General features: G+C 36.9%; 1 protein-coding gene across 9 annotated transcripts in view; it reads right to left on the minus strand.

The window, feature by feature from the left end:
- ATG10 (autophagy related 10) overlaps positions 1 to 14,132 on the minus strand; it is a 318,724-nt gene that overhangs the window by 112,882 nt on the left and 191,710 nt on the right. The gene's annotated exons all lie outside the window — the stretch shown is intronic.

Raw genomic sequence — 14,132 nt, forward strand, 5'->3', positions numbered from 1 at the left:
AACTATCCTTTGGAAATATAACATGAATTTGATAACACTTAGAAATAAATGAGTTGATTTGATGACCTCAACAGCCCCTGAAAAATTATTTTATTTTATATTAAAGAATTATTTCATATTAAATAAAATTATTTTATATTAAAGAAATAGAGATTATCAGGTATAATGGAACAAGAATTTCACAATGAAGAATATCAATATGACTATGTCAAGTTAGCAAACCTGTCCTTAGACTACACAGCCTATCTCCCACCAATAATTAGCAGTCAGCACCCTTATTTTCTACACAAACTATGCTCTCAGTCTTTTGGCTGGTCCCATCATGTATCTATGTCAAATCTCTTAGGGAATTTGACCTTGCTTCTTCCTCTCTTGAATCCACAACTGCCACTGCTCCTCTGGTTTCCCTCCCAAGCTGTTATCTGTATGTAGCCTTCAGATCTGGATCCTATAACATGCCAATCTGAACCAACTTGCCATGAAAGACTATGCTCTGCCGACCTATGTGCCCTGCTCTACTACCAAATTTGGCCTTACCTACCCAAGAGGGAAATGTGCAAGATATCTTGTCAAGGGTCACCGAGCAGGTGGGATGGAGAACCATGTGTCTAAACTGTGATACAGTGTGCTGTCATAGAAAATCAATTGAACTCAGACCTGAAGGACTGATTTGAATACTAACTCTGCCTTTAATGGCTGAGGAAATGAACTTGGACAAAAGTTTGAACTATATGACATAAAAGGAGCTCTCCCAATTCAATATTGTTTACCATGAAAACTTTTCATCACATACAAAAGTATAAAACCATTAAAATGTCCTTCAGCTAGCTCTAAAACTGTGAACATTGGCCAATCTTATTTCATCCACTCCCCAACGAATACATTTTTCCCCTAAAGCAAACTCTGGGTATTGACATTCCATCTGAAAACTTCATTGTTATATATTAATAACACAAACCCATCACTATTACCACACCTAACAAAGGTAACAAAAATTCCATAAAATCACCTAATGCCCAAGCTGTGTTTAAATTTCCCAGACTGAACACCAAAAACCAAACAACCTAAACAAAAAATGGGCAGAGGACTTGAACAGACATTCTTCCAACAAACACATGAAAAGATACTCAGTATCACTTATCATCAGCGATACGCAAATCAAAACTACAATTAAAAAAATGAGATATCCCCTTCCACCTGTCAGAATGGCTAAAATCAAAAAGACAAGAAATAACAACTGTGGTGAAGACGCAGAAAAAAGGAAATCTTATACACTGCTGGAGGTACAGCTTCTGTGGAAACAGTACGGATGTTTCTCAAAGAATTAAAATATAGAAATACCAGGTGATTAAACAATTCCACTACTGGGTATTTACCCAAAGAAAATGAAAACACCTATTTGAAAGGCTATATGAACCCCCCACGTTTACTACAGCATTATTTATGATAGCAAAGTTAAGGAAGCAACCCAAGTGTCCATCAGAATACAAACTGATAAGAAAGATGTTACACACACACACACACACACACACACACACACACAGAGGCATATTATGCAGCCATGCAAAAAGATGTGATTGTGCTAGGCACAACAACATGGACGGATCTAGAGTATTGTGCTAAATGAAGTAAGTCAGACTGAAGAAGACAAATACCATATGATTTCATTTACCTGTGGAATCTCAACAAAACAAATGAATAAATTAAAAACAGAATCAGATTTATAAAGAACAAATTGATGGCTGGCAGGGGGTAAGGGAAGAAAGATGATGGGCAAAATGGATGGAGAGAGGAAGATACAGGCTTCTACCTATAGAATGAATAAGTCATGGGAATAAAAGGCACAGCATAGAGTATACAGTCACTGATGCTATAACAGGCTTGTATGGTGACAGATGGCCACTACACTTGTGGTGAGCACACCATAATGTATAAACTTGTCGAACTGCTATGTCGTATACCTAAAACTGATGTAACACTGCATGTCAACTCTATTCAACTAAATAAAAAATCCTAGATTGTCACAAAATTGTCTTTTAAATTTTTTACAGTTTGTTTTTCTTAAACAGGATCCAACTAAGAGCAATGTATTCTATAACATTTTCTATTAGATAATAACAGACAGAGACTTTAATAGGCATTAAACTTTATACTTATTAATTTCTGTGATTTGGTATGAAACCGAGGACTTTACTCCATTCAACACAAACCTTCAGACCTATACTTTTCAATGTAATAGCCCTGTGTGATTACTTACATCAATTAAAATTATATAACATTAAAAATTCGGTTTCTCAGTCATACTAACCACATTTCAAGTGCCCAACAGCCACATGTGACCAGTGGCTACCATACTGGATGGCAAAGATCCAGAATATTTTTCCGATTGGTAAGTGAATAGTCATATGATACACATTTTACACCATTGCAGGACATTCTATTGGGTCATGCTGTTCTAGAGTCTAAAGAGAAGACATACTTATGCACCAATCCGACCATCTCTCACTTTACAGAACTTAGAAACAAGTCTTACTGTAAACCTAATGTACAGAATCCCTGAGGGCTCAGGAGAGCCATCCAAAACCAACTAGATTGTTTCTGGTCCAGGATCCTTAGATGTGGTTTCCCAAAAAGACTGACAAGCACAACACAAGCTACAAATGGCCTACGCCCTCAAGGTTTATTTGTAACTTGTTTTGTACTTAAAACCATTTTCTTCAGGTTCCCAGGCTACCCTGAAAATCCCAATTAACTCAAAACATGGCTGAAATTTTATACAATGAATAGTAGGGGGGAAAAGACTATTATTGCTATTGTGCACTAGCCAGGAAACCAAATAATTATGCATGATATAATTTCTGTATGTAAAAGTGCTCTTCAGGGTAGAGAAGGAGAGAAAAGAGTGTCATTAGAAACATGTCCATTTCTTCCACAGTGAGGAGGTAGTAATGTTGGAAGACATTTTATTTGGGAAGAGCCCTCCCCAGGCTGAGGCAAAACAGCCAGCCATATATGTGGTATATCTGTAAATGAACCATTATAAATAAAAATCACACTTTCCAACAAAGGTAATTCCTTATAACCTATTTTAACTAAGCGAAATAAGGGCTTGGCTTGATTATTCCCTCCTATATCACTCTCAAAAGAAAATTTCATATCATGTAGGGTTGGTGCAGCTCTTTCAAATCTTAACAAGGATAGAAATCATAGACTAAAAAGATTATTAGATTTGAAATTAATTATTTTTTAAATTATCTATGCCAAAAAAACACCACAAATCACGTTAGAATACAAAAAGCTAGGCAAAATACTGGTAATATCCACCACAAAGTGCTACTATCCTTCAAAAATAAGGAATCTCAAACTAGTAAGAGAGTACCTTAACAGCAAAATGGACAAAGAGTAAGTAACTTATTAAAGAAGAAATACAAATGGCTAAATAAACAGAAAAATTTTCTAACTTCACTGATAAACCCAGAAATTAAATTCAAAAGATACCTTTTTTATTCCTATCAAACAAGGAAAAAATGTAATTTTAATTGGTAAACTCGTAACTCTAGCACTCACTCTTAGAGAGAGACTTGCTAGAGAGAACAAAACTATTGGCACCTCTAAGGTACAGCCAGTGTCTTTCTCAGCCCCCAAGAGAATGAATATAATGCACTCAAAGTAAGTCCTCACCCCCATTAAAAATGCAAAATGCATCACATAAATGCGAAATAGCATTCTCAATAGTTATGGTGGAAAATTTTATTAAGGGAATGGGCATGAAAAACTAAAAAACTTTACTTTTTATGTAGTATTGCTTTATCTCTATTATATTTCACATTAAGGCATTTTAAAGCCTTTTTAGTCTGCTAGTCTGCATCTTCTCTGCAATGCTTCTTGGCATTGACTCATTAAGTATTCTTCATCTGATTCAAGGCAAAATATGCTTCTGATCAAATATGCACTCACATGCTCTTTGGCAAGCTACAAACCAAATTAGAAAAATCATAAATCTGGTGCTAAATGTTCTGGAGGGATGGTATATGCTATACCTTCCTTATCAGAAAAGCACACATATGGATTGCAATATGTCAACAAGCCGCGTCTGTGACTCTTCTCACTGCTAATTTTAAAAATCATAGAAAGATCAATAAACTATATTACTATATTTGGATTAATAATTAAAAAACCTATCTCCTTACTTCTCAAATGGAAATCCTTCAAAATTACTTTGAAAGACACTTGAAATGTACTTGAAATGTACATTTTAATAACTATATCTGCATAAAAGTTAAAAATAAATACGTTTGGTATCCCAAGGCTGGTACCAATTTTAATATCACTAACCGCTTATACATATGGTTCTCCAAAGAAAGTTTGCTGTTAAATAGGCTACAAAATCATACTGGCACTTTGAATATGCCCCTTCATTTAAGAAAACCTTCAGTTTCCCTATTTATATCAACAAAATGACATAACAAAAATGATTGTCACTAACCTTTACCCATATAAGCAAATGTGCATATTCATGCCAGTCTTGTCATTTCACATGAAAATCATTTTAAAAGTTCTTTAATAATTATAGCATTTGTATCTAATAAACCAGGTACAAAGTAAACAAAATTCCTTGCAGTTCTTAAGGAATCAGGGTCTAAAACTATGAATCTGTATATGATCATCTAGTAAAAGGAACAAAGATTGAATTTTGCAAAATGAGGCTTAGGTATACCATTACCCTATAAAAGAATAAACCTTTCTATTTAAATAGTAAAATGCATTAATCAAAATTCTACTATATATAAGACTAAATATCAAAAATTGCTTTAAAAAAATCTAAAACAATCTACTATCATTAAAGTATCTATACAAAAGATTCTAAAAATTTCAAATATATTTCATAAAAGAATGGCTAGCAAACACCAATTTGAGAAAGCTCGTTACAAATATTACCCAGCAAGTATTTATTGCAGGAACAGTACATACATAGTTCTGAGCAATGCACTATGAAGAGCAGAAAGATGTATAAGATATCCTTCTTGGACTTATCAAGGAAAAAACAATCTAACACCAAGGATAAGACATAAACATCTTAGAATGGAATTTCACAGCTTGAGGGAGGTTAAAGCCTGTGTAATCCAATATATGTAACTACTCCTGAAAAATCTTGTGTTCCAAAGAGGAAAATGTCTTTCTGATTTCTTAAATGCTCACCTTTATAGGAGGCCCTGGGTGGCTCAGTTGGTTATGCATCCGATTCTTGATTTTGGCTAAGGTCATGATCTCAGGGTTGTGAGATGGAGCTCCCCAATGGATGCCACACTCAGCGGAATCAGCTTGAGATTCTCTCCCTCTGCCCCTCCCCAATTTGTACACACATGCATGCATGCTCTCTCCCTCTGCCTAAAATAAATACATAAATCTTTTTCTAAAAGTTCACCGCTATGTCTACATAAAATGATTGTCTTGTCTTCTCCTGAACTATTCCACTTTTTAAATGACTCTACATACCCTTTACACACTTTTCTTTTGCAGTATTGATTTTATCCTGAAGAAAACATACATACACATACAACAAACATCCACCATCCATTATTTGTTACGACTATTTTAACATGATTTTTTTTTAAAGATTTATTTATCTGTCAGAGAGCGAGCGAGCGAGAGCGAGCACAGGCAGACAGAGAGGAAGGCAGAGTCAGAGGGAGAAGCAGGCTCCCTGCTGAGCAAGGAGCCCGATGTGGGACTCGATCCCAGGACGCTGGGATCATGACCTGAGCCGAAGGCAGCTGCCCAACCAACTGAGACACCCAGGCATCCCACGACTATTTTAACATGATTTTAACATTTGTTACGACCTTTAACATGATTCATATTTTGCTGTTGGTTTTTGCTTCTTTTTTTTTTCTTTCAATGCAAAAAAACAAAAACAAAAAACTACAGACCATTTCTCTAGGGTTTCTTTTTCCTTTTTTAAAAGATTTTATTTATTTACTTATTTGAGAGAGAGAGCACGCGCACACATGATGGGGGGTGGGCAGTGGGAGAGGTTGGCGGGCAAGAAGCAAGAAGTGAGAAAAGGGAGAAAAAAATATGAAGCAGACTCTGTACTGAGTGTGGAGCCCAACACAGGGCTAGCTTCCATGATCAAGATCTGAGATATAACAAAGAGTTAGACAACCAACTGAACCACCTAGATGCTCCTTCATCACGGTTTCTATCTTGAGGCCATTCTGAGAAAGTTACAGTGTCACCAGTGTTTTCATTTACAAGTTGTATGCATTCATTCAAAGTTTTTAATTATTCAGTCCACCTAGGATTTTATTCTTGGGCATATTTTGAAATAAAATTTCAATTTAATCTATTTTCCACATGCTTATAGCATTAAAATTGGATAAAAGATGCAAAGAACATTTTTTTAAAGGGAAGAGAAAAGAGAAGAAAAGAAAAAATGGGAATCACACAAAACCAAGAACAGTTAAGGTAGCATCAGATTTCTCTACAGCAACTTTCACCACCAGAGGACAATTGACCAGTGTTTGTAGAGTTCTGAAGGAAAGAAACTAGGTCCCAAGAGCCAACTGCCTGACCAAGATGACAGCATAGGATAAATACAACAAAGGCATTCTCAACATGAAACAGCCACTATGACACATTCATAGAGAATTCTACTTAATGATGGAAGTGAGACAACTAAAATAAAAGTCAAAATTAAAATTCAAGGGTGCGGGCGCCTGGGTGGCTCAGTGGGTTAAAGCCTCTGCCTTCGGCTCAGGTCATGATCCCAGGGTCCTGGGATCGAGCCCCACATCGGGCTCTCTGCTCAGCAGGGAGCCTGCTTCCTCCTCTCTTTCTGCCTGCTTTTCTGCCTACTTGTGATCTCTCTCTGGCAAATAAATAAATAAAATCTTTAAAAAAAAAAATTCAAGGGTGAAAAAGCCAAGGTAAAAAAAAAAAAACATAGTGAGTACTGAACTCCAGTTAATTATATTCCAGTTAAATACAGAACTAGAATTAAACAAGTATAGACCTTAATTACAAACAGAATATGAATGCTATAAAGCTCAAACTGGTAAAAATAATGCATAACGAACAAAAATAGGGAGAGGACAAGAAGGTGGAGTATATATGTACATCATTCAAAACAGATCACATATAAGTTCTGAACAGAAATTTGCATCTGAAAATCATGAATCTAACATCATTTCCCCAAATCTTTTTAAGGGTCTTCCGAAATATATACTATTTGTAGTGAAGTACCAATATTTGGAAGTTCTACATTTCTTTTAGGTACCTTTTAGTTTCCTTTGCTTTCTATCCATTTAAGTAAAAATGCACTTAATCCTTTAGAGAGGAGAGAAAAGGGAGGGAGGAGGAAGTAGAAAAGGAAGAAGGTGTATTTCTGGCTATCCAATGTATTATGGTGGTTATCTGAGGGGTAATTTTTTAATTTCTTCTATGTATTTTAATGTTTTATAATGAACTTACTATACAAAGATAACAGTGATATTTTTTCTCTGTTACCAAAAATCATATTAGAAGTAGACATAAAATAAAGATAAATAATCAAGGTTACTAGGAAACTATAGAAATAAGTTTGACCTACAAACAACACACATGGATATCAAGGTCATAGTTCATAGATCTTGAGCCAAGATCCTCTGGGATCTAACTTCTCATAAACAGAGTTGTGAGGCAGACGTCTATTTTGTTTTTAGGACACAAACTAAAGTTCTGTGCATATTTAGGAAGTCTGATGCTCCTGAGTAAACAAATCCGGTGACTTCTGCTCAGTTCCTGTCTTCAACTGTCCCCCGCCACAGCTGACTCTACTAGGACACCCTCCTTTCACACTCCAAACAGAGGCTTCAGTGCCTTGCACACAGCAGCAATGCAAATATTGTTAAGTGACGAATGGGACATTCTCCTGACTGCTCGCATCTCTGTCAGTGTCTCTGCAGGCTTCTGCCCACGCTGCTTCTTTCCCTACGGGCCCACACACAGGCATCCCCCAAGGGCGGTTCTCATTTCACTCCTCTTCTCGGTCTCATTTCCCTGAATTATCTCATCCACTCTCAAAACTCTAGCTCTGGCTTCTCTTCTGAGCTCCAAACCTAAAATGGGAAGTATATGCTAGACATCTTCACAAAGATGCCCTCCAGCATCCTGAATTTGACAAGCCAAAGTTGAATTATCTTCCACCTGCCCCTCCCACCCCTGGCCTATCTCTCTCCCCTCTTGATATCTTCAATGTGGGCAGGGGCAACACATTTGGCTTCCTCGTCACAGAGAATGAGAACCCGGGAGTTGTCTTCAACTCCTTTCTTGTCCTTGTATCTACTCCTTTTATACCTCCATAATGTGTCTCACACACATTCTATCCTTCCTGCCCACACTGACAACATCTAACGCAAAAGCAGACACTCTGATGAAAACGATAGCAGGTCTGGACTCAAAAGACCTAGAATTTGAGCACCAGCTTTGTCCTGAATTTGCTTTGAGACCTTGTACACATTGCCTAACATATTTTTAGTACAAATCTTTAAATCACAGGAGAACTCTAAAGGACACATATATACATATAAATATAGTTTAGGAACAGTATTTTTGTATATACCGTATGTGTGTGAATATACACACATCCACACATAGGTGTCTATATAAATGCACGCAAACATGTATGGTGTGTATACAAATAGAAGACATTATTATCTAGGCTGTTACAATATGTCATATTATCTTAGACAAAAATGTTCAATTTTAGGGGCACCTGGGTGGCTCAGTCATTTGACTTTGGCTCAGGTCATGATCTCAAGGTCTTGAGATTGAGCCCTGAGCCCGGTTCTGTGCTGAGCATGGAGCCTGCTTAAGGCTCTCTCCCTCCTGCCCTCCACTTATAAGCATCAGCTTGCCTTCTCTTTCTCAAAAATAATTTTTAAAAAGTGCTTAATTTTAATATCTCAGCTCTCTGGGTAACCTTTTACCTTGAATGAAGGATTACTTTATTAAAACACCATTTTTTTTCCCTTTTAATGGTCTGCAGCTTGTTCTCCTTTGCCAAAAGAATAAAACCAAAACTCCTAAGCATGGATTTCAAGTGCTCCTTTATCTGACCCCAACTTAGCTTTCTGACCTCATCTGCTACTACATACCCTCTATCACCCATGTTCTATCAAAGCACAGCCCTATAATTTCCTTTCCCCAAATACACCCTGCATTTATACTGTTTCCTCCAGGCTAGAATTTCCATTTAGGAGACCTCTCTTTCAAAGTCCAATTCAAATATCACCTTCTCAATAATACCTCCACTGATCCTCATCAAGGTAGGTGGCCCATATTTTACCTGTAAATAGAAGAATCTTTACAATTCCGTCTTCAACTAGATTATAAATTCCTGAAGGGGCACCTGGTTGGCTCAGTCGTTAAGCGTCTGCCTTCAGCTCAGATCATGATCCCAAAGTCCTGGGATGGAGCCCTGAATTGGGCTCCCTGCTCAGCAGGAGGCCTGTTTCTCCCTCTCCACTGCCTGCTATTCCCTTTGCTTGTGTTCTTTCTCTGCCTCTGTCAAATAAATAAATAAAATCTTAAAAAAAAAAAAACTCCTTAAGGAAACTGAGACAACGGTGTATTCACCTTTGACTCTGTGACTTGTGAAGTCTAATACACAGTATATTACATATTTAACAATCATGTGTAGAATGGAATTGCACAAAAAGGCTCTTTTAAGTCTTTTAATTTCAAAGAAGAATTAGAAGCATATAAAAAGTCAGAACTACATTATATGGTAAAAATGTATAACCAATAACTAGGTGTAGGTAGCTTTTTAAATGAAAATGGTGGGAAAAAGTTTCAACTACATTATTAAGCTTCAAGCTAAACAAAAATATTGTTTGGTGCTCCCTCTGCTGGCTTTGCAGCAGCAAGTTAGGAATGTTGAACAATAACACTACAAAGAAGTAAATATAGATTCAGCTCATCTGCTCCATGCATATACCTCCTACAAATAACCAGAGTTGAAATTTTTAATTGAGTTCATTTGGAAATAACCCTATCTGCAAAAGAGTTGGTCTAACAAAATTGTTTATAAAGAGACAAAACTCATGTTGCAATTTCAGTGGTAATAATTACTGTCAGAATTCCCATTTATACCTTTCTTTTTGTTTTTAGTTAAACTATCTATTTTATATATAAGCAATTTTAAATTTTAGCTAAAAACTACTGAGAAACAAAGTAGGATGAGCTCTTTTGTTTCCAAATTAATCTATAGTTTTTAAAAACCTATGAGGAACATAAGAGGTTAAATTCTCCCTGTGTTTCTAAACAGAGTTATTCTGAGCACCCTGAAGGCATTTAATTCCAAAACAGGAAGCCACATAGAGGAACACTTGGTTACACTAATGTTATGCAGATCTTTTGGAACACACTTTCCTAAACACTTGCTGAAAGAACCTTTTCTATACTGCACGCTATCACATGAAGTTGGAGAAGGGTCCCACGGATACCATAGTGCACTTACTGCTCAAATTGCCCTTTATTACTTCTCCGTTCTCCTCCACTTTTCTTACTTTAAATGGTCTTCTGCTTGCTTATATAGAAAGAGTAGTAAGAAAGTCAGGTTGGGTCAGGGAATGTTGATTCACACAACACACTTCAGTTGTTTTGGCATATATGGACTTAAGAGCTTTGATAGGACTTAGTGGAGTTAATTTTTTTTTTTTTTTTTTTTTTTTGGTGTTACTATTTCTGGTGCTTTGTTTGTTTGTTTGTTTGTTTTTAACAAATAATGTACTATTTGCTTCAGGGGTACAGGTCTGTGAATCATCAGTCTTAAACAATTTACAGCACTCACCATAGCACATACCCTCCCCAATGTCCATCACCCAGCCACCCCATCTCTCCCACCCTGCTCCCTTCCAGCAACCCTCAGTTTAAAAAAAAAAAAAAAAAAAAAAAATATATATATATATATATATATATATATATATATATTTATTTAGAACTGATAGCTCAGAAAGATTAACCTGAGACCAGAAGAGACGTCACTGTTAAAGGTTTGTGTCTTTTCTCATAAATTCGTGTTTTCTGTGCTTTCAAGTGTACTAAAAATATCTTTAATCTAAAACATGTTAGATGAAATCTTACCTTTGTCGATGAACAAAGAACAATGGTAAACCATAGGTAAATGGGCAAGAGCGGTGGATTTATGTAATTAAGTGGCACAGATGCTGGAGTTAACTCTTGTTACTAAGCAAATCTCTTAACAGGGTAGGTTCCATTTCCCAACCTTACAGACTACTAGTGATCAGTAAGATGTTATCTATGATTCTGTGACTAAACAGATGAACTAGATCCTAGGTCCACTTTAAGTTACAGGTATAAGACAGAAAAAAAAAGTGAGTGCATTTTTCATATGTCATTTGATTTCACATGCCATTTCAATACCATCCATGTTTAAAAAGCACTCTTTCTCTTAGTTCCTATCCTAGTTTATATTCAGTTATGTTTTAAAGAAAGTAAATGATCACCAAGTAATTATCCTTCTGTGTTGGAAATTAAGGTTTCATGCACATTCTTGATTATTTGTAAAACTGAAATGCAGTAATATTAAAAGTCTAGTCAGAAGAAGCCAAATAGAAAAAAAAAAGTCAATATATTTGGATCTGCTTATGGTTACTTTCAAAGAATTTATGAAAATATTTATTCTATTCTTAACATTTAGGCAGTAAGAATTTTGTTGAAATCAGCTTGAGAATGTCAAAATAGTATTTTTAATCTATTCTGCAGAGCTTGGAAGTGATTTTTCCTTAAGAAATTGTCATGTGTTGGGGCACCTGGGTGGCTCAGTCAGTTAAGCATTTGTCTCCAGCTCAGGTCACGAGCTCAGGGTCCTGGGATGAAGCCCTGTGTCTGGCTACCTGATCAGTGGGGAGTCGGCTTCCCCCTCTGCCTCTGCCCTACCCCCACTCATGCTCTCTCTGTCTCTCTCTCTCTCTCTCTCTCTCTCTCTCTCAAATAAATAAATAAAAATTTTAAGAAGGAAAGAAGGGAGGGAGGGAGGAAGGGAGGGAGGGAAGGAACGAAGGAAGGAATCGTTATGTGAACAAGAACAAGGGTTCTAAAGCCACGACCATGTGCCACTGACAACATTCTTGTGCTGGGATTCACAACATTTACCCCCACCCTCCCTGTGACTGCTGAGATGAGAGACTAGTTGGCGACTAGGTGCCTCCCTGTTAGGGCCACAGGACAATAGCGGCCAGGCAGAGGAGGAAGCGGAAGGTCAGAGCACAGAGGATATTCACAGGCTCACCATGACTCTGTCATCCAATGCATGGCAACCTCTGAAATGCTGAGCTGCTGTCTTTTGAGCAGGGCTGTCAAAACATTAGATTTGTTTTTGGAAATTCAGCTCATGAATACGTCCTCTAATTTTCAGAGGGCATCCTCACTGAAATGTACAATCACATATATGACTGTAGCGAAGAAACCCTTACATCCCAAAAGATTTAACAGCAATTCATCATACAGTGATTCACTTCACTTTAAATTATTGAATGCTCTATTCAGAAATGATACAACAAGGTTTCGGAGCTGTAAATTAGCTGGCAGTTAGACAATATCTAAAAAAGGCATTCTGAAGTATGGAAAAAATATTCAGAATATGTGATTCATTTTCATTTAACATAATATATATCCAATATTGAATGAACACAGGAAAGTCATGATGTGGTTTGTTGTAAAATGAAAATAGTATCCAATAAAAGTTATGTTTTTTTCATTCCTTATGGTAATCCATTTACCCTATTAGCCAATACCAGTACAGTAAAGTACTGAACAATTTCTGAAAGCCTCTGTAGAGAAAATTTCATTTCTGAATGAAATTACTGATATTTTCTGAGAAAATGTCAAGGAAGGCCATTTATCAGGCTTCAGCTGTGTTTATGTCATTAAAAGCAAGTGTCTGACATCAAATGCTGACATTATTACATGTTCATCATAATAACTCAGTCCTTTCTAGACTCTGTGATACAGTATGAACTGACAACAATCAACTCGTGTTATGTCACGTTTATTTCAAAACACCTACCTCAATAAATACTAGACATTTTGAAATAAAAATACATATAAACAAATATAAATTTATATTCCAGATGATTTCCCCCTAGGAAATAATAATAAGAAGAAGAGATCTTAGTGATGGTCATTCAGTATAATTTCACATAGAACTTCAACGACAAGGCTTAAGTTCTGTGTCCTTTAAGACCAGCAGGTCTCAAAAGGTGTACTTCCTTAGACCCTTGTCTAAAAGTTAATTAAAGAAAATAATGATGTTGGGGTGCCTGGTAGCTCAGTGGGTTAAAACCTCTGCCTTAGGCTCAGGTCATGATCCCAGGGTCTTGAGATAAAGCCCCGCATCAGGCTCTCTGCTCAGCGGGGACCCTGCTTCCTTCCTCTCTCTCTGCCTGCCTCTCTGCCTACCTGTGATCTCTGTCTGTCAAATAAATAAATAAAATCTTTAAAAAAAGAAAAGAAAAGAATGATGTTTAAGAAAAAGCTGTAAGTTGGGGGATGCCTGGGTGGCTCAGCTGGTTGAGCAGTTGCCTTCAGCTCAGGTCATGATCCCAGCGTCCTGGGATCAAGTCCCACATCCGGCTCCTTGCTCCGCAGGGAGCCTGCTTCTCCCTCTGCCTGCCACTCTGTCTGCCTGTGCTCGTTCTCCCTCTCTGACAAATAAATAAATAAAATGTTAAAAAAAAAAAAGAAAGAAAGAAAAAGCTGTAAGTTTTATTTTTTTAAAAGATTCTATTTACTTATTTGAGATGGGGTGTGTGGTAGCAGGGGGAGGAGGAGCAGAGGGAGAAGGACAAGCAGACTCTGAGCTGAGCACAGAGCCTGACACCAGACTCAATTTCACAACCGCAAGATAATGGCCTGAGCTGAAATCAAGAGTTGGATGCTCAACAGACTGAAGAACCCAGGTGCCTCAGAACTATTAGCTTTCAACTGTTATAACTCTATTTTATTTATTGCCTTTAGTTAATCTCAATATGGCAGCCAAAAACTAGGATAGTATCTGGCCAACTGACATCACTACTTAGTTTAACCTCAAAATCAAATGTTAAATCAGTTTCCTGATTATTATCCAG

Source organism: Mustela putorius, unplaced genomic scaffold, assembly GCF_011764305.1.
Source record: "Mustela putorius furo isolate JIRA1106 unplaced genomic scaffold, ASM1176430v1.1 tig00537350_pilon_pilon_pilon, whole genome shotgun sequence".
Lineage (NCBI taxonomy): Eukaryota > Metazoa > Chordata > Mammalia > Carnivora > Mustelidae > Mustela > Mustela putorius.